Source organism: Salvelinus sp. IW2-2015, linkage group LG33 (assembly GCF_002910315.2).
Source record: "Salvelinus sp. IW2-2015 linkage group LG33, ASM291031v2, whole genome shotgun sequence".
Classification (NCBI taxonomy): domain Eukaryota; kingdom Metazoa; phylum Chordata; class Actinopteri; order Salmoniformes; family Salmonidae; genus Salvelinus; species Salvelinus sp. IW2-2015.
In genome coordinates, this window is record NC_036872.1 from 16,481,660 (window position 1) to 16,504,189 (window position 22,530).

Consider the following 22,530-nt stretch of genomic DNA (forward strand, 5'->3'; position numbering starts at 1 on the left):
AGTGTTGACAGTGCAGAGTTTATAACTTAAAGATCAACTCACTGGGCTCCCGAGTGGCGCAGCAGTCTAAGGCACTGCATCTCATTGAAATAGGCATCACTACAGTCCCTGGTTCAAATCCAGGCTGAATCACATCTGGCCTTGATTGGGAGTCCCATAGGGCGGTGGCTGGGTTTGGCCGTCATTGTAAATAAAAATTGGTTCTTAATTGAATTGCCTGGTTAAATAAATAAAAACATATCTTTTCTGTATTCCTTGACAGTTTCTCTCTAGTGATGGTTTTAAACGTTTTGAAATCTCACAGTATCAATTTTTCTGTTGCTTTCTTTTATGCCTTCTAAATTACTGCAGACACGGTGATCTGAACCATCCGATTGGCCAGCGGTAGACCTATAGTGCACTTGATTTGCTCTCTGGGTACGCAGGGAAGGCAGAGTTTGTACCTTCAGACACATGAAATTGTTCAAAATGGCAACAGTTTGCCTATCCGGCGCATGAATCGGGTGCACCTAATGCCAACAGCTCGAGACGAATAAAAAATATAGGACACAAGGCATTATTGTTTTTACATAAATGTTTGGCGATCGACTAGGTTGGTGACCACAGGACTAGTAGCAGCGTTGTCTTCTCTTCCCTAGCAGTTGAAACTCAAACATAGAAAAACAACCTAGCTGCTAAACAAAACAGTGTAAATAGCCAAGAAACACAAGGACAAAGTCTCACTTTAGTAGACTTTCGTTTCAAGTAAATTAGACCAACTTTTATGCTTGTGCACTTCTAAAATTGTATCTTTCACTTATTTCTTCACCTGAGTATAGACCCCATCCAGGCAGTGTTGCAGCGCAAGGGGCAAGGGGGATGCTGGGCTATATAGGATTCGTAGTTCTTTGACTGTGCGATTCATTCACCAGCTATAAAACAAAACGTCAGAAATACTTTTGAGAACAGCTTCTCCAGCATTTATTTTACTATAAATGTGATAATACTTGACTATTTTTATTCACAAATGCTCGAATTGTGGAGCTCTGACCAACCGCCAACGTAGCTGGTAAAATATTTTACCCGCCAACACTGAAAATAAATGGTCAAGCGTAAGTCTCCGACATGTTACGGGGAAATAGGATAAGATTTTGTTAGAATGCATCCTATTGCAAGATATTTCACAGCAATTTAGATGGTTCAATGATTCCCTACACTATTCAGTGCTTGTTTTCAGATGCCGCTCCGGCCGGAGAAATCAATTGGCGAATATCACAACACTGTAATACTGTGAAACACAATCATTCCACTATTTTTATTTTATTAACTAGGCAAGTCAGTTATGAACAAATTATTATTTACAATGACAGCCTACCCCATCCAAACCCAGACAACGCTGGACCAGTTGTGCGCCACCCTATGGGACTCCCAATCATGGCCAGATACGATACAGCCTGGATTCAAACCAGGGACTGTAGTGACGCCTCTTGCATTGAGATGCCGTGTCTGGGACCACCGCGCCACTCGAGAGCCCGAGTTAACTGCAGATATATTGACATTTTATGAAATTACAATTTAAAAAATAATCTATGTATAGCACCTTTTAAAGTACAGAAGTTGTTATTGTACATCTAGGCTCTTTGTTGAGTCCGAGTTCTTACCTGGGAAGAGGTTTGCATAAGGCTAAGTAACTCCCCTGCAGGGACCTGGGCGTTACTCGTGTGGGTGGGAGGATCTGCTAGTCGTGTTTTGAGAGGATTCATTATAATATCTTGCTGTTTCTGCCATTTAATTTACTTTGGACTTATTTGAACAAATTTGTGAGGGGGTATTTTGTGTCCGTCCATTGTTTTCCCTCACCTGTACCTCTGACCATTGTCTCATTAGTACTCTGCTCAGAGTTATGCCCTCCTTACCAAGAAGTCCGGTCATATCTCAAACACTTCAGTGCCACCTGCTGCATTCACAGACTAAGTCAAGGAATAATATGGAGCTTCGGCTCTCGAAGAAACAATGATAGCCCTCGAACTTATTTAGAGGGGCAATTTCATTAAAATATGATAATAATAAAAAGATGATCAGAACAGGAGATGACCTACACAGAACTGATAAGCTGCTTTCAAACCCCATCTCAGTAATTGCAGAAGGGACCATCCATGGTCTGAATCTGACTTTGAAACCAGTCTGGCAGTAAGCAGTCTTCATATGATACACAACGAATGGTGGAAACGAACTAGGCTACACGGAGTCTGTTGCAATGCTCTCAGGTACTTTTTCTCAGAGCAAAGGGTCTTTATTTTGTTCCAATGTTTTTATGTATAATTCCTGATATAAGAAGCTTTACAGCTAGTGGTGGAAACCTGTAGGAGTTGCTGCTGTTGGTCTGTGTTGAGCTGTGCTGTGTGGTGGGTCTATTGCAGTTGGAGTTTGGAGGGTTGGTTGGTTTGTTTGTTGAATCCCCCAGGGAGCCTTGTTATTAATGACTCAGAGCAGGATTTGACTAGAAATCCCTGCGGTGGGATCCTGAGAAGAAAATACCATTGTGGTGAGCTATGTTATCAGTAGATCAGCTGACTTATCCAGACTAACCGTTGTTTTGTGGCAACCTTGTAGCCAGGGTCTGAGTTTTACTGAGTTCTGGGCTTTTAGGAAAGTTGAATGCTCATTTACTGCATTTCTAAACAATTTAAAATCTATAAAATGCTATTTGGAAAACAGCAAAAAAAAGAAACAAGTATTGCAGCCATTATCACATTGGTTGCTTCATTCACCACAGTTGATCAACAAACACAGCCTATTAGCTATACAACTATCTGCTACACATTAACTCTGCACTGGGATTAAAAACTATAATTTAATAAGTACAGAGGGATCTGTTTGCAGAAAAGGTATTTTATTAACAAAAGTTTGCTTTACAAAACTTTTTGTTGTTGAAGTTTTACAGCTAATTTCCTGCAATTCTACACATTTTGCCATGACTTATGCCATGTTAATATGATATATTGAAGCCACGGAAGTTCAAGGTCGACCGCGGTACTGCATAGTCTTGTTAACACTAGCCTCTCTACGTCCTTGACTTGAGTTCTGGAACGGCTGCTTTGATGTGTCGGCACGAAGTGACGATAAGGAAGAGACTGTGCCCTCAGACTTCAAGGTTGAATGAATCAGGATCTATTGTTTTACATAGGACCGTCCCAGCCCTTCCGCTTCAAGCCAGCACTTCCAGGATAAGCAAACACACACAGTAGCTAGCACAACCCTTCGGAGTTTGGGCATCGTTTGCTGCTAACATGAATAGAGCACACAAATCATCACACACATTTTCAAAACATTATAACAACTTGTCTATACTAAAACGAGTGACATATTAGACAACTGCAACCTGTTAAACATTACGATCTTGCGGCTAGCAAGTAGCAACTAATGAAAAAAAAAAAATTGCAACTAATGTTACCTAGCATTGTTCAGCCCATAGAAAGCCAGCCAGCTAATTACCAGCTAGCTTGCTATCAACTCAAAATCGTCTAGCTAATCAAATGTATGTGTTAATTTATAACCAACTAGTTATAGGCTGAACATTTCCTTACCCCACTGAAGTTATTCATTTTCCTTTTCAGAATGTCCTCTGTTTACATAGTAGGGCAATGATGTTTACTCCACTGAAGTTATTCATTTTCCTTTTCAGAATGTCCTCTGTTTACATAGTAGGGCAATGATGTGAACTGGGCGGCAGGTAGCCTAGTGGTTAGACTAGTAACCGAAAGGTTGCAAGATCGAATCCCCAAGCTGATAAGGTAAAAATCTGTCGTTCTGCCCAGAACAAGGCAGTTAACCCACTGTTCCTAGGCTGTCATTGTAAATAAGAATTTGTTCTTAAATGAAGGTAAAATTAACTGTATGTTCAATTCTGGTAAGTTTCCTCGCTGCCCCCTAATTTATGGCAATGCATGAACATGAAGTACCCTAAACATTAATAGATCATAGTCTGGCCCCAAAATATCAGACTACAGCAAGTATGAACAACAAAACCAAAAGGGATATGAATAATCTTTCATCAAGTCAACCTAAAATGTATATCTAATGCAACATTTACTAATGTAAAGATAAAGAAAAGAGAGCATGCACAAAATGTACTTTATTTTACAGGATGATATATAATGTGTGAAGAAAATAGGGAATGACTGTGAAATGTGAAGGTGTAGACTCAGTGAAGGTGTCTCATCCCTCTCTGTACCCTGGTGTAGTGGACCAATTCTTGTTCAGCCTCGTAGCATGGTTCTGATTCACCCTGCATCCCACTGCTGGCTTGCCTATGAAGCTAAGCAGGGTAGCTCCTGGTTGGTCCTTGGATGGGAGACCAGATGCTGCTGAGAAGTGTTGTTGGAGGGCCAGTAGGAGGCACTCTTTCCTCTGGTTAAAAAAAATATATATCCCAGGGTGGTGATTGGGGACATTTCCTTGTGTAAGGTGTTGTCTTTTGGATGGGACGTTAAATGGGTGTCCTGCCTCTGGTTACTACAGATCCCATGGCACTTATCGTAAGAGTTGGGGTGTCCTGCCTAAATTCCCAATCTGGCCACCTAATCATCCCCAGCATCCAATTGGCTCATTCATCCCCCTGCTGTAAATGAGAATGTTCTCAGTCAACTTACCTGGTAAAATAAGATACAAAAAAAATAGCTGATCTCCTGTAAATAGTGAAAGGACATTTAGATGTCTATGGGACAGTTTACAAACATAACATTGTAAAACACTCAGTGGGCTATGAGGTTTCCAACTTGAGACCCTATGGAGGATGAATGACCCGTCGAATTACAGAAACCCTGCACTTGTTCATATGAATTTGAGACTAAAAGGGGGGAACAACTGCAATTGGACAATAGAACAAATAAGGCTGAGCTTGCTTTATGCAGTTTCCATCGTCTAGTAGTATGCACCTGTAATTAAAGTTATTCACAGAGTATACATGAGTATTGACCATTTTAAAAGGTTCTATGAAAATCTATATAAATCAGAATTAAACAACCGTTTGACTGATCCTACAGCCTTCTTAGACTCAACAACCCTTAAGAAATTATCAGTTGACAAAAAAGAATAACGGAGATCACCCAAAAACAAATATTAGACACTGTTAAAAGATTTGCGTGGGAAAAAAGCCCCAGGAATGGACGGCTTTCCCATAGAATTCTATTTAATATTTTGGGACAAAGTAGTGCCCCTATTTACACAAATGACAGCACACATGTCACTCAGTTCAGTGCTTCCTAGTTCTATGTATCAAACAGTTATTTCAGTTATAATAAAACCAGGAACATCTGGAGAGTCCCCTGCTGCTTACAGACCCAGTTTAATAAATTGTCACAATGAAGTTATTGTAAAGCTCGTAAGCAATACAATGGCAAAAGTCTTACCAGACCTCCAAGATGGCGTAGCAGTGGGATGTCTGTTTTGATTGTCTTGTCCGTCCCTTGTATTTATCATTTTCTTTGTATATATTTTTTTATCTCATTTTCCATCTACGGACTGAACATACTCTCCTGCAACCCGCCTCTTCTACATTTGCACACACTACATAGATTTTTCTATTTTTCTATTTTTTGTGTTATTGACTGTACGTTTCTTTTTGTGTAACTCTGTGTTGTTGTTTTTGTCGCACCACTTTGCTTTATCTTGGCCAAGTGGCAGTTGTAAATGAGAACTTGTTCTCAACTGGCCAACCTGGTTAAATAAAGGAGAAATAAAAAAAATAAAACCTGATACATATAATTCAAAAAGGGTTTATTAAGAATGGACCCAAACGAATACAAGAACATGTTTCAGTTTAATACAATACGCTAAGAAATGAGATATAGATTTATCAATAATGGCTGTTGATGCCGAAAAGGCTTTTGAACGTCTTGAATGGCCTTTTCTATTCAAAAATTATAAAGCTTTCAACTTTCCAGCTGAAATAATAAATAAATAAAACATATTATATAAATGTCCTAAAGAAGAAATATACACAAATAATACATCTGATGAAAATGCTTTAAAAAGGGGCACAAGACAGGGTTGTCCTTTCTGACCCCTCCTGTTTGCACTGGCAATTTAACCGCTTGCAGAAATAATTAGAGGATCCAAACGTAACAGGTATCAGTATTGGTAAACATGAATATAACCTAAACTTATTTGCAGATGATCTCCTGATATACCTGACCAATATTGAAAACTCGATGCACCCCTTGCTAAAAAAAAGAAATCTGAATACAAAAACAAATTACATTTACGTTGAATAAAACTAAATAATGGCAATAAGAAAAATAATAACTAATCTACAGCAATCCTTTAAATGGACCACAAAAATATTAAATACTTAGGATGCTTAATAAGTGACAACAAATATATAAAAATAACTTTATCCCATTACTCAACAATATGAAAGCAGATCTAATTAAATGGAACAATCTTCCCATAAATCTTACAGGTAGAATAAAGCTCTTCAGAATGGCTTGGCTCGCAAAGTTTTATATTTGTTCTTGGTATTACCAATTACCCCCACCGAAGACATTCTTTAAAAAGTATACTCGGTCATAAGACTTAATATTGGCAAAAAAGTCTGAGGGTGGTTTTAACCTTCCAGACTTGGAATTGTATCAGCTCGCTAAGGCTTTTACTTGCACTAAAGAGAGGAGCAACATGTGCATGCTCATCCCCAGAATGTTTTCACGTGTCTATTTTCAAAGGATAAAGCAAAAAACATTAACAGCTTAATAGTTAACAACACTATAACAATATGGAAGAAAATGACACGTTATTCTACAGGAACCAATATCACTCCCTAAAAGCACATCCCTATGGAACAATCTTTGGATATCTTTTCAGAATTCACGGATAAATTGGTCCACATGGAAAACTAAAGGCATAGAAACAGTAAATGACTTGGTAATAGGAAATACATTTATTTCAATTAAAGAATTAAAAATCAATTTTGGACTGATCAAGGTACATATTTTCAAGTACATGCAACTTAAATATTTTATATCACAATTTCGATGTGAAATCTTTTCGACATCAGAGCAATCTTAAGGGAATCATATTTGAGTCAGAGAAAGGATATTCGTGTAATAGGTAAGATATACAAAACCTTGCAGAGAGCCTATCCAACTGACAATCTCTTCGAAAAAATATAAACTATTGGAACCAAGACAAAAAATAACTGATATTGGCACAAGATGGAGGGAATGTTGGAACATAACTTACAAACTACAGTTATTGAAAATTCACACTAAATCCAGTATAAACTAATGTATATAATTGATTTTACAAGAGACAAAATTCACAAATTCTACAGCACAATGGCAGCCATGTCTTAAGTGTAAAACTAGCAATGACTCAATAATCCATGCCTTCTGGGAATGTTATAAAGTCCAAAAGTTATGGGCGGAGCTAGAAAGTTGGCTGTCAGAAGTATTACAATGTAAATGTACTTTTTAATCCGTCTGTCTGCGTATTTCAAGACATGGCATATTTCAAGACATGGCATATGAGGGTGCAGTGAGATACCCGATGGGTTGGATGATACTTTTCTCGTCAATCATCTTGAAAAAAACATAGATAGATAACTGGAAATCAACCAATCCGCCATAATTAACACTATGTATAGGTCAAATGCTTTATTATCTAAATGTTGAAAATGCGTGGGCGGAGAGACACTAAATGGTGCAGTTTGTGGCCATGTGGCAGCGAGTGATGCGGGCACTGGAGATGTGGGTGTGAGCAGGCAGTTCTGGGCAGTGGTGATGTTGTGGATGTTTGAATGCGTCTGCATGCTGTCGTTTGTATGTGTATGTATTGTGTCGTAAACAATTTAATTGCTTCTAATACACCAGATGTACACTGAGTGTACAAAACATTAGGAACACCCTCCTAATATTGCGTTGTTGTACCCCCATTTTGCCCTCAGAACAGCCTCAATTCTTTGGGGTATGGACTCGTTCAACAGTGTGCTGGCCCATGTTGACTCCCATGTTTCCCACAGTTGTCAAATTGGCTGGACGTCCTTTGGGTGGTTGACCATTCTTGATACACACGGGAAACTGTATGTCATAGAAAGAGCAGGTGTTCCTAATGTTTTGTACACTCAGTGTATGCCCTTGAACCGATTATTTTTAAATCGCAGTGATAAGGGTAATTTAGTCCGGTCGGCCTTCAACTTGATATGTAGCTACGGCCGTGATTGGTAGTCACATTGACACAACTTGGAAATAAGTCATGATACTATTATATACTTCTGTATATCATTATCAGTGCCCTGCCTCTAATTCCTCCTTCCCAGTTATCCAATGTCTCCCTCATATTCGGCTACTTTTAAAAGAAGATATGGTATTCAGTTCAATGCTCTCCTATTTCAGAGGGAAAACTGAACAGAATCTGTATTCATGCCGTTTGCCATTGGCTGTGTTCTTCCTGGTTGCCATGACAGCAGTTGTGAGAGCAGGGCGGCTGTTGTCACAGGTTGTTTGTGCAGCTCTTGTGTTTATGAGTGGTCCTCAAAACATGCCAGAAGATACCGACCATTTACACTGAGCTGCACTGGGGACACAACGTAATCATGGTTACTTTAAGACACCTTGGAGCCGGCATGAGATATGGGTCGGAAAACGTACTTCAGTGCAGGGATGGGATATGCCACTGTACTCCAAATGTTACCTTTATCTACATTGATGCATTGAGAAGGTACAATTTGGAGTAAAGTGGCATGTTCCATCCCTGCATTGAGGTACGTTTTCGGACCCATGTCTCGCACCGGCTCCACGGTGTCTTAATGTAACCATGACTGTGTTCAGACCCGGTAGGGTCGGTGTCTTCTGGCAACACAGAGAAGTAAGACCTCCACAGGACACTGCTCCAGCATAAAGCCAGTGTAATAGTACCATCTGACTGTGTAAACAGTGAGATGGTATCAGCTATGATGACTCAACCTATTTCTACGGTGGTTCTATGTCTGGGACATTTTCCCTCCAGGGAAGCAGATATGCATTTCTCAGTGTTCTATCTGCGCTCTATCTACAGTATCTGTACAGAGGAAAGAAGATTATACTGCAGATGGGCACTCAAGGTCAGGCGCTCCTCTCCTTATTACCACACTCTGTCTTTATCTTTCTCAGTCTGCCGGCGATGCCCCGACAACACCCAAGTACACTAAGGATAACCACGACATCTTCTTCCCTGCCTCTCTGCCAACCCCGGTCTTGCTCAGCCACACTGCCTGCCACCCTCTGCCCATCCAGATCCAGGACAGCCAAGCCAAACTCCAGTACGAGCCCCTGGGCAAGGTGCCCAGACCTCCAGCCAGCAGCTCCCACGAGCAGCCCCAGCACAGGAGAGCCCCCCTGCCCATCCACCCTGCTTCAACTATGGCCTTCAACCCCCAAACAGGTCAGTTTCATCCCTCCTCATCTCAGTACATTTCACAATGCACAGCAGTGAAACTGCCTGTTCTGTTTGAAAACACTCTAAAGCAGTTTAAAGTATGCTGCTACAAAGAGGACATGATCATCAAACATTTTAAATACAATTGCATAGTTCCTCTTTGGAGAATATAGTGTAATGTGAATTGATTTGTAACACCCGCAGTAATTACGCTGCAAACTGGTTGTGTTCACTGTGCTGTATCTGCAGTTGATGATTCCCTGCGTGGTACCTGCTGCTCTAGGGGAGAAGGATAAATGAGACTGTCTAAGCTGCTCTCTCTTGCTGTAATTATATAGACAGCCAGCAGGGGGCACACTTGCCCACTCAGAGCTGTGTTACGTAACTACTGTACACTATAAACTGGTTGAATGGTTTCTGTTTTAGTAAGTCACTTATGTCTCCCTAGTACATAGTACATCTGTTGACACTTACAGATGGAAGTGTATAAAATAATGATTTGTCTTTAACTTGGAACACTGTTCTCCTGATGATGCATTGTTTCTGTATGACACAACTGTGTCAAGCCTCTTTAGTTTACAATCCTGATTGTTGAGTACATTAAATATTTAAGGATTCAAGAAGGATATCATCCACACACACACACATACATGAGGTTAAGGAGATCAGTGCTCAGCATCGGGCAGCTTGGCACTGCAATCTACCAATGGTTTCCCAGGCAACCTGAATGAAGAGTTTCGGTAGAGAGGGAGTGGGATTATTGTATCTGCTGTCAGTGCTGCTATTGTACGTTGCCACATGGGGATGTTATTCTCACAGGCAGGTAGGCTGAGGCATTACCCTCCCTCATATATCCTATCTGCCTCCAGCGTTCATTGTGGGGTCTGTTATGGCAGCCTGGAACAATATTTGAAACCAGTGTTTGTATATAGAAATTACATTTATGTTCCAGTAAGTTAATGTTGGTCATTACAAACATTGTTGTTATAGTATAGTGCACTGCATATTAAATAGTCTGAAATTGATTATTCTGCTAACCCCAGAAGTATGAGTGAGAACCTGTCATCTTGTCTTTCTTCTCTATGCTGGTGTGTTTGGATGATGTATGGATTGTGACCCAGCCAGGTCATGTGACGTGGCTGTTTCTCCAGATGAACTTGAGGAGCCCGCAGAGGGACTGTCCTACAGACAGCAGGAGTCTCATCTTTGCCAACAGATGAAGCTGGCCACTGTGTCCCCAGGGCAGGAGGCTGCCGGCTGGCACCATGACGAGCCTGCTTCCTGTAGTACCACACAACCCTGCTCAGGTAAGAACATTTACAACCAGGAAATACCAAGCGGGAAAGTAAGAATTCTAGTAAGTGGAGGAGAGGATTCTTGTTAGAAGTTCTCATAATGTTTCTATATCTCTAATGTTCAGACCAGCAGCTGTATGGCAGCAGTGAGCAGTCTAAGATGTTGGACCCCAGTCGTGTCCGCTCCCGCATCCCCCCCAACATGCCAAAGCTCTATATCCCCTCAACCGTCACCAAGTTCCCCCCGGAAATTACCGTCACCCCGCCTACACCCACCCTGCTCTCCCCCAAAGGAAGTATCTCAGAGGAAACCAAGCAGAGACTCAAGGTACTTTCCCGCTTCCTCTCTCTCTCCCCTTCTATCGATTCCATCAATTGATCTATCTCTGGCCACTTTCTATCTTTTCACGCTGTCTGTTAAACTGTCTGTCAATCAGACTAAACCCCTCCTGTTCTTTGTCCCCTGTTCCTGTTCCTATCCCCTGTGCAGAACGTGATCCTGTCCTCCCAGTCGGCGGCCACAGTGAAGAAGGAGACGCTGAGCCAGCCAGCCCTGGAGGTGCAGGAGACCTCCAGCCAGGAATCCTCTCTGGAGAGTGAATCAGACGATGGGGATGAGGAGGATGATTACATGGACATCTGAGCTACTGACCAGCTGTGCCCCCCCCCCCCCCCCCCACCCCCTTGTCCCCTTCTCACAGCTACAAGAGTGAACAAACCCAGGCTGCTCATTTGAGCTAGACCTGACTACCACCAACCCTTCCACCTTGTCTTGAAACAATGGAATGGTACATGTCACTGCAGCTAGTGTCTCTGTGTTGGTGCAGTTGGTCTATCTTGTATTGAATGGGAAAAAGCTCTAGAAAGTCACACTGTGGATGACTGGGGATGTTTTTAGTTCAACAACAATTTAGCAAAGTGCCATTTTACACTCATCACACCTGCCAGGTAGCCACGGTCTCCATAGTCTTTCACATGAAAATGGGAAAGGGTGTAGAATGATGACCAACACTTACTGTAAGTTACATAGTAAGAATTTGTGGATTGTTGCTATGCAGACACATTCTTAACCTGCAATGCAATTGGCATCCTTGGCTGTGATTATGCATCTTTCACAAGTAATGGGGACAAAAATTCAGCCTGCTTTTACTATATTTCAACTGCAGCTACATCCTTGTTGGTGGGATGCAACATCCTACACTGAGGTACTTCAACATATGTGCCATGGCAACATATGACTGTTGCCAGCCAACTTTTGTCCATACACATTGATATAAGAACCTAAACTGCAAGAAACCCACATTTGTATGTGACCTGTAATTTCATGGACACTACGATTTACTGAGGACCATCAGCTGCAAACCAGGCTTTTATATGGGCCTCCTAACGCAATGTTGAGGAACCTACTTCTCCAAAGCGTATTAATAACCTGTAGCAGATTGGACATGTTTGCACTTTCACGTGTGATGTCTTTGATTCGTCTTTTGTTTGTTCTATTTTTGTACTCCACTGTATTATTTCAAGTCTCTTTTGATTTTGTCCTTTGTTTCTGTGTGGATTTGTAGCTTGGAGGAGTCTTTACCAGGAAGAGGTCTTGTCACCAGCATTGCTCAGGATAATAGACAGAGAGATGTTTTGGATTAGCCTGAATTAGCTTTTGTACATCACACTTAAAACATATTTTCCAATGAGGCAACTCTTATAGGGTTCGGGTGTTTATTTAGCATTGGGGTCAAGTACATCTCCATTCTAGTCAATTTAGGAAACAAATTCAATTTAACTTAATCAGTTGTGCTTCAGTTTATTAACTGAATTCACTGGCATTGTAAGGGAAGGTGTGGATGTTCCTAATTCAGACAAAATGCCTTCCCGATGGATCAGTTTTGGTAAATAGGTTTAAATTCAAAGTAAACTCGGAAAGGGGATAGCTAGTCAGTTGTACAGAAGACAATATAATGTTTTTTACAGATTGTTTTCTATAAAAAGAAGGATATGTACTGTATGTTTACTGTCAAAAACAAGACTTTTTAAAAAGGAAGAAATTATGAATTAATAATTGTAAAGGACATTGCCCAAACAAGTCTTGCTTGACTGCCTGTAAATGGATGTTTGTATTTTTTGGTGTAAAATACTGTTTTGTATTTCTACTGCTGAGCTTCTTATGGGAATATAGAATGGCTGAAAGGTGACTTTGGGTTCAAGGCTTTTCTTCTGCTCTTCAACCTTAGCTCAGGCTGGGGAGTTGTTCTCTACATATTGACTTGCCACATTAAAGATGTCACAACAAAAATATACTTGATACACTCATACCTGGTCTTTGCTCTTTAACTCTTATTTCCATTACTTACATTTTCTGTTTGTTTTCATATTTAGTTTGAACTTCAACCTCTGGCAGCTGTAATGGTTATGTATTGGTTGCAAAAGCTGTATGTATACAGTAGTCTAGACCAATTGGCAAGACAACCTCAATGTCATTTAGTTCTACAGACTACAATTCCAGACAAGTTTGACCTAAACAAAACAACCTGTGGCAAAGTGTCACTCTTTCCACCAACATGTCCCCTGTGTATCAATCATGTTTTCTATCTCCACAATCTCCTCTAGCTGAGACCACCTTGTCTCTCTCTGACATTTTAGTCAAAGGGCTCGTACACTTCAGTGTGAAGTCTCTGACACGAGGGAAGTCATTAGCCTTCATTAGCAACTTCCAGAAGTTTCTTATGAAGTGCTGTGAGTTTGTCATTTGCCCCTTTGTCAGGAAAGCTACATTTGAGGTTTGTTTTCTTATGAGGTGGACCAAATGTGTGATCCCCATCCCCTAAGTTGTCGTTTTGAGATCTCTCTTCTCCAAGCCTTGATAGGGCAGAGGGGGTTGGTAAGTGATTTGTTCAGTCTTTTCTGTCTTAACTTCTTCCTGTTGACAGACAGATAACTACAGTTGAAGTCGGAAGTTTACATACACCTTAGCCAAATACATTTAAACTCAGTTTTTCACAATTCCTGACATTTAATCCGAGTAAAAATTCCCTGTCTTAGGTCAGTTAGGATCACCACTTTATTTTAAGAATGTGAAATGTCAGAATATTAGTAGTGATTTATTTCAGCTTTTATTTCTTTCATCACATTCCCAGTGGGTCAGAAGTTTACATACACTTAATTAGTATCTGGTAGCATTGCCTTTAAATTGTTTAACTTGGGTCAAACATATCGGGGAGCCTTCCACAATAAGGTGTTCCGCAGGGTTCTATTTGGGGCCCACTGTTGTTCATTTTGTATATCAACAACATTGGGGATCTTATTGAAACAGCGGATGTTAATTTTTATGCAGATGATACTGTTCTTTATTCAAGTGGTAGTAGTTTATCTTTAGCTTTTGAAAATGCCAAAAGAGCATTTAATATCCTACAACAGAATCTGTATGATTTAAAGCTGGTTCTAAATTCGGGTAAAACAAAATGCCAGGCATGTTACTAATCATGTCATTGCTACATTGGCTGGACATACTATAGAGCAAGTTAAAGTGTACAAATATTTGGGTGTGTGGATTGATGATAAGCTGAGCTTCACTGTGCATGTAGAGAACTTGATAAGGAAGCTCAAGCTGAAAATAGGTTTTTATTACCGGCATAAGGCTTGTTTTTCTTTTGAGGCCAGGAAGAAGCTGGAAGAATGTACATTACTGGCAGTTTTACATTTTAGTGATGTTATATATATGCAGGCCTCAGCCACTACTCTGAGAGCACTTGATTCAGTATAACATGCAGCCCTCAGGTTCATTACAAATCAAAAATGTCTAACACATCATTGTGAGCTCTACAGCGCTGTTGGCTGGTCATCATTGACCTTGCGTAGGCTTAAACATTGGTATACACTGATTTATAAGGCCATATTGGGTAAAATGCCATTTTATCTCTGTTCTTTTTTAGTCAGGTCGGTAAATAAATATAAATTACGGTACCATTCTCTTATGCTTCTAACAGTACCAAAAATTGGAACAGGTCATGGTAGAAATAGTTTTAGTTACTTAGCTCTGTGGTCCTGGAATTCTCTCCTGAACATTTAAAAATTTGATGATCTAGTTTCGTTGGTGGAGTTTAAACACTTGATCGATGTATATATCATAGAAGAGTGTAATTGTTTTTAGGCCAGCTGTTTTTGGTCAAGACTTTCGTGCTTTAAATGTAAAATGTTTTTGTTGTATTGTATGTGTGCTTATAGTTTTCTTTAATGTTGTGTTAGTGTATGTAAGTTGTTTTGTCTGAAACGTTGTTCCCCCTGCTGCTATTGGACCAGGTCTCTCTTGGAAAAGAGATGTTATCTCAATGAGAAAAACCAGTATAAATAAAAGGTAAAATAATAATAAATAAATAAGTTGGGGAATTTTCGCCCATTCCTCCTGACAGAGCTGGTGAAACTGAGTCAGGTTTGTAGGCCTCCTTGCTCGCATACACTTTTTCAGTTCTGCCCACAAAGTTTCTACAGGATTGAGGTCAGGGCTTTGTGATGGCCACTCCAATACCTTGACTTTGTTGTCCTTAAGCCATTTTGCCACAACTTTGGAAGTATGCTTGGGGTCATTGTCCATTTGGAAGACACATTTGCGACCAAGCTTTAACTTCCTGACTGATGTCTTTAGATGTTGCTTCAATATATCCACATAATTTTCCTCCCTCATGATGCCATCTATTTTGTGAAGTGCACCAGTCCCTCCTGCAGCAAAGCACCCCTACAACATGATGCTGCCACCCCCGTGCTTCACGGGTGGGATGGCGTTGTTCGGCTTGCAAGCCTCCCCCTTTTCCTCCAAACATAATGATGGTCATTATGGCCAAACAGTTCTATTTTTGTTTCATCAGACCAGAGGACATTTCTCCACAAAGTACGGTCTTTGTCCCCATGTGCAGTGGCATTTTTATGGCAGTTTTGGAGCAGTGGCTTCTTCATTGCTGAGCGGCCTTTCAGATTGTGCTGACATAGGACTCGTTTTACTGTGGGTATAGATACTTTTGTACCTGTTTCCTCCAGCATCTTCACAAGGTCCTTTGCTGTTGTTCTGGGATTGATTTGCACTTTTCGCACCAAAGTACGTTCATCTCTAGGAGACAGAACACGTCTCCTTGCTGAGCAGTATGACGGCTGCGTGGTCCCATGGTGTTTATACTTGCGTACTATTGTTTGGACAGATGAACGTGATACCTTCAGGCGTTTGGAAATTGCTCCCAAGGATGAACGACTTGTGGAGGTCTAAAAACCCCCCCCAAAAAACAGGCTGATTTCTTTAGATTTTCCCATGATGTCAAGCAAAGAGGCACGGACTTTGAAGGTAGGCCTTGAAATACATCCACAGGTACACCTCCAACTGACTCAAATTATGTCAATTAGCCTATCAGAAGCTACTAAAGCCATGACATAATTTTCTGGAATTTTCCAAGCTGTTTAAAAGCACAGTCAATTTAGTGTATGTAAACTTCTGACCCACTGGAATTATGATACAGTGAATTATAAGTGAAATAACCTGTCTGTAAATAATTGTTGGGAAAATTACTTGTGTCATGCACAAAGTAGATGTCCTAACCGACTTGCCAAAACTATAGTTTGTTAACAAGAAATTTGTGGAGCTGTTGAAAACCTCCAACCTAATGACTCCAACCTAAGTGTATGTAAACTTCCGACTTCAACTGTACCTACCTATAGCCCGGTCCATAATTGTCACCCTTGATAAAAAATTAGCAAAAAATATTAAAATAAATAATACAAATATTGAGCTATATTGCATGCTCAAAAAAATGTATACATATTATTTTATACTAATACAACTGCTCAGAGAAGATTTTGTTTAAAAGTATATTGTTTTCAGTACTCTAGCACCCTACAAAGAAAACAACAGCCTTTTTCTCAAACGTTTTTTAAAATGTAACCTTTATTTAAGTCAGTTAAGAACAAATTTGTATTTACAATGACGGCCTACCCCGTACAACACTGGGCCAATTGTGCGTCGCCCTATGGGACTCCCAATCACGCCCGGATGTGATACAGCCTGGATTCAAACCAGGAACTGTAGTGACGCCTCTTGCACTGAGATGCAGTGCTTTAGACCGCTGCACCACTCGTTTCCAATGGGGTTCATGGTTTCCAATGGGGTTCAAGTCCAGAGACAGATGGCCATTGAAAAATGTTGATTTTTATGATAAATTAACCATTTCTTTATGGATTTTTATATGTGTTTAGGGTTATTGTCTTGCTGGAAGATTCACTTGCGGTCAATTTTCAGCCTCCTGACAGATGCAACCATGTTTGGGCTAAAATGTCCTGGTACTTGGTAGAGTTCATGATGTCGTTGACCTTAACAAAGACCCCAGGACCAGTAGAAGCAAAATATCCCCATAACATCAAAGATGCACCACCATATTTTACCATATGTATGAGGTACTTTTCTGCATATGCTTCCGTTTTTCGACGTCAAACCCACTACTGGTGTGTGTACGTGGCCAAAAAAGCTTGTTTTTCACGTCATCTGACCATAGCACCGTCTGGAGTTTGATTAACGACATTGGCACTTGGATTGGAACCGGTGCTATGCTCAGATGACATGACAATACAGCTCTTTGGCCATACACAGTAGTGGTGGGTTTGGTGTTGAAAAACAGAAGCAAAATCTCTTTCAGCAATTGTATTATTATAATATAATATATTTTCCCAAATGTAATGAGCATACAATATATCAAGGGTGACTAATTATGGGCCTGACTGTATATTATCTACTGTATTTATCTAAAGAATGCAAATGTAATTCACCAAAACATTGCATTTTAAACAAATTCCGAAGTGCCTCACTGACAAAGTTGTCTTCTGTGCTCAGTGTTTTGCAGAGAAAAAGGGAGTGTTGTCACTATGTTAGATCAATGTAATCCTTTGAGAATGTATCCTGTGTTATTGTGCAATCATCTTTAAGATTCACTGATTAAGAACATCATAGTCGTTATTGTTTATAGCTGAAACATTAAACTGCACTTGAGATGAAATTGTCAGCCAACAATCACAAAATGACTATGTAATAGCCCTGATGTCAGGTTTAACAAATGTGAGTCTTTCCAGTGTTTGAGGTGATGTAGGCTGAATCAGAAGGGATTGGAGCACCACTGACATCAGGTTGTCTTTAGCCAGTGACTGCTACCTATACAAACCCCTCAAAGTAACCAATTAAGGCATCAAAAGGGCATGCTGCATAGTTAATGTGGGCCAAAGGTGTGAGATTTCTCGTCGGCCCACTGCAGGGGCTCTTTATTGGGCTGGAGGATAGCCGTCTGATCCTTGGGCCCGGCTGTGTATTGGCAGCTGTTAACTATTCAGCACAAGGGGATCTGCACAGTTAAAACAAATGGCCAGAGACTGACACCTGGGAGGTAGAGCATCAGTGGTAAAGGTTATCAGTGAGCAGACAGAGTGGCCTGGACAGCGGCCCCGCCATACACCGCACTGAGGACCAATGCTTTGCAGGAAGGTTGGGCCCTAGTAGACTCATCGGACTTGGAGAACAGCCAAGAAACATTAGCTCTATTGACACAAACTTGGTGAGTGAGCATAGTCACTTGGAGCATAGTCACTTTAATAACTCTACCTACATGTACATATTACCTCGACTAACCGGTGCCCCCTGTATATAGCCTCGCTATTGTTATTTTACTGCTGCTCTTTAATTCTTTGTTACTTTAATTTTTTATTTTTGTAGGTATTTTTCTTAGCTGCATTGTTGTTTAAGGGCCTGTGAATAAGCATTTAACTGTAAGGTCTACACCTGTTGTATTCGGAGCATGTGACAAATAAAATTTGATTTGAGTTCATTTTTATATACTGTAAATTACTGTTTGCCTTCTCTGAATCTCTATGCCATGTCTGCTATGGCAATGGTATTACTTTCTACAACTTTATTACATCCAGTGTAGAGATCATGTTAGGGATGGTCTTTTCATACGTTATGCTGAGAATAAAGGGAATGTTTGTTGTTTGACATATTTTGTCATAGATCTACAACCCAGTGCTTCAGTGTTGATTCATTGAAATCATTCAGAGATTGAATAACAACTATTTGGGTCACTTCACTGTGATTATAGTTAGCTACACTAGTTCTTAACTCAGTCATTGTCTTCAAGGCCACAATTCCCCTGATGTGTTACCCACGTTACCCACCCTGACTGGCCTGTATCCTCTGCCACGGACAACAGCCTGGCTATCACACCTGGCTATCACCTCCATCTTCACTGCGTAATGGGATTGACACCGCCACCACTGAAATGTACACCTTAGCTCTGAAAGTGACATGCTCACATTAGCCTTCCCTGTAAGCCTTTAAATCATGATTACCTAAAATATTCCACATCAAAATTGGTCCCTTCTCCATTTCCTGAAATAGACACACTCTTGTAATCACACAAAGAGCTGCGCCATCCTTGTTTTGATAGCTCATGACATGGCTCTGATAGGACTGATGCTGGGTGACTGGTAGTAAGCCCCTGCTGGAAAGCTCTCGAGAGGGAGACGGCACAAGAGGCCCTGGGAATATGCATGTGTCCTCAGAAGTACAAAGTGAGGAGAGCAACACTGAACCTGTGATTAATAACTCCTCAGCAACAATTGGTTTCACATATAAGGAGAGTGAAACCACATCACACTTCCTAAAGCTCAGAGTGCTACTAGCAGGCTGGCCCTCTATGCAGGGGGATTGGTGGAACCAGTTATGCATGTGGCATCTGTCTTTCCCCCCTCCAAAATAGCCTTTTAGAGTCAACGTGAGGACCTGTGCTGTGAAAATCCAATGCAGGTCTCTCTGAGTGGGTCTGTTGGAGTAATGGGAGAAATATACACTGACTCAACATAAGCTCTTTAAACTAGCGAGTCAATATTCTCACAGCCCAGGCTTTCTAGTTGTAAACCTCTCCTGTGGCCTGTTTAACTGCTATTCCTTAGAGGGATGTTTCTCTAGTTGCCAGGTTTAATACAGCCATTTCCAAAGGAAACTTTGGAACTTTATGGCCCTTTTAAGGTATCAAGATCAATTTTGAATGATTCTAGTATTTCTCACAAATGGGGTCCATATGTATGGTCTCCCACATGATAACATAGGCTTCAGTAGAGGCTGCTGAGGGGGGGACAGTTCATAATAATGGCTGGAACAGAGTAAATGGAATGGAATCAAACACATGGAAACTATGTGTTTGATGTATTTGATACCATTCCACTGATTCTGCTCCAGCCATTACCACGAGCCCGTCCTCCCCAATTAAGGTGCCACCAACCTCCTGTGATAGGCTTATACAGATTCACAGACGCAAATTACAAAGACAATTGGGCTCACAATAATACTATGGAAACTTGGACCATACAATACTACCCCTGGAGGAACTGTATGCAATATGCACACATAAGCATACAATGAGAGACTGACTAATTGTATAGGGACTGTATGAAAACTGCTTGGTTTTGTAGAACAAAGCTGAGTGAGACATGTTTGTAGATCTATTGAGGGTATTTGAGGTACTTTAAGTGCCAGAGGAAGTGGAGATGAGGAGGAGCTCTGCTGAAGTGCTGCGAATGGTTCTATGTTTAGCATTTGTTTAGCCTGTGGTAACAGAGGTGAATACAGGAGGACACATAGCCAATGGACGCTTGTGGATTTGCCTGGAAGATGGCGATTGTGGAAGGGAGGGCTCCTTTGGAATGGAGGGGAGGTTGTGCCCAGCCTTCATTCTGTCTCTGCCTCTGTCTCTTTCAAGCTGTGGTGTCTTGGCCCTGTGGTGCTAACTGACTGTTAATTGCTGGCCCATACAGTGCCTCTCCGCATGGAGAAACTGTGGCCTGCAAGGGAAACTGCCCTAATGAGATTATCATTCGGAGCATTGTCCTGTCTAGACAGATCAATACACAACCCCGGGGCACTGCCTCCAGCCCCAACACCCAACCTGGCTCACCCCCAGGTAAGACTCACCTGGAGAAAGACACCGGTATTATTGTAAGTTATTACACCATTATAGGTTTATTGGTCCCTCACACACTCCTCACTTTCTCAGATGGAGAATGAGACATGGCAGAGACCCTGTTTGGACAAGATTAAGTCATTGTTTCAACCAATAGTGCAAATGATATACGTATGACACGTGTGTATTTTACAGTTATGTTATAACTGTGTTGGAAGAGTGACTCAAGATGGGATAGCATTTCTTACATTTTATTGTCGGAAGCACACAAGTTCAAAGTGAACAAGTTCATTCAACAGACTATTTTGATCATCATAAAAAAAAGGAATTAAAGCTACATTCAGCAAAAGTTACTGCTGTTCAATGGTAATTTCAATCAATGATATATACCCATTAATTTTGGAAGAATATAACTGTCTTACCCCATCAAACCCAAAATACAAGGTTACTACATTATTTGTAAACAATGTCTTTGTTAACAAGCTATATATAGCTTCAAATATGCTCAAAACTATAATGTTGATCTCATGAACTGTCACTCTATGAATTTGAGAATGGTTCAATTTCTCCAGCCCCATCCCTCAGCATTATAGTAAACAAAGTGTCTGGGCTGGTGTTTGGCAAAAACATGAATTAAGGAATGTTGCAAAGGGAGGGTATATATACACTGCTCAAAAAAATAAAGGGAACACTAAAATAACACATCCTAGATCTGAATGAATGAAATATTCTTATTAAATACTTTTTTCTTTACATAGTTGAATGTGCTGACAACAAAATCACACAAAAAGTATCAATGGAAATCAAATTTATCAACCCATGGAGGTCTGGATTTGGAGTCACACTCAAAATTAAAGTGGAAAACCACACTACAGGCTGATCCAACTTTGATGTAATGTCCTTAAAACAAGTCAAAATGAGGCTCAGTAGTGTGTGTGGCCTCCACGTGCCTGTATGACCTCCCTACAACGCCTGGGCATGCTCCTGATGAGGTGGCGGATGGTCTCCTGAGGGATCTCCTCCCAGACCTGGACTAAAGCATCCGCCAACTCCTGGACAGTCTGTGGTGCAACGTGGCGTTGGTGGATGGAGCGAGACATGATGTCCCAGATGTGCTCAATTGGATTCAGGTCTGGGGAACGGGCGGGGCAGTCCATAGCATCAATGCAATCCCTGTCTCTTATACACATCTAGATGTGTATAAGAGACAGGGGCTGTGCGGCCCCCCAAAGAAATGCCACCCCACACCATGAATGACCCACCGCCAAACCGGTCATGCTGGAGGATGTTGCAGGCAGCAGAACGTTCTCCACGGCGTCTCCAGACTCTGTCACGTCTGTCACATGTGCTCATGTGCTCAGTGTGAACCTGCTTTCATCTGTGAAGAGCACAGGGCGCCAATGGCGAATTTGCCAATCTTGGTGTTCTCTGGCAAATGCCAAACGTCCTGCACGGTGTTGGGCTGTAAGCACAACCCCCACCTGTGGCTGTCGGGCCCTCATACCACCCTCATGGAGTCTGTTTCTGACTGTTTGAGCAGACACATGCACATTTGTGGCCTGCTGGAGGTCATTTTGCAGGGCTCTGGCAGTGCTCCTCCTTGCACAAAGGCGGAGGTAGCGGTCCTGCTGCTGGGTTGTTGCCCTCCTACGGCCTCCTCCACGTCTCCTGATGTACTGGCCTGTCTCCTGGTAGCGCCTCCATGCTCTGGACACTACCCTGACAGACACAGCAAACCTTCTTGCCACAGCTCGCATTGATGTGCCATCCTGGATGAGCTGCACTACCTGAGCCACTTGTGTGGGTTGTAGACTCCGTCTCATGCTACCACTAGAGTGAAAGCACCGCCAGCATTCAAAAGTGACCAAAACATC

General features: G+C 41.3%; 1 pseudogene; it reads left to right on the plus strand.

Moving 5' to 3' along the window:
- LOC111958142 (calcineurin-binding protein cabin-1-like) overlaps nucleotides 1–12,984 on the plus strand; it is an 81,451-nt pseudogene extending 68,467 nt beyond the window's left edge.
- The last annotated feature ends 9,546 nt before the right edge of the window (nucleotides 12,985–22,530 follow it).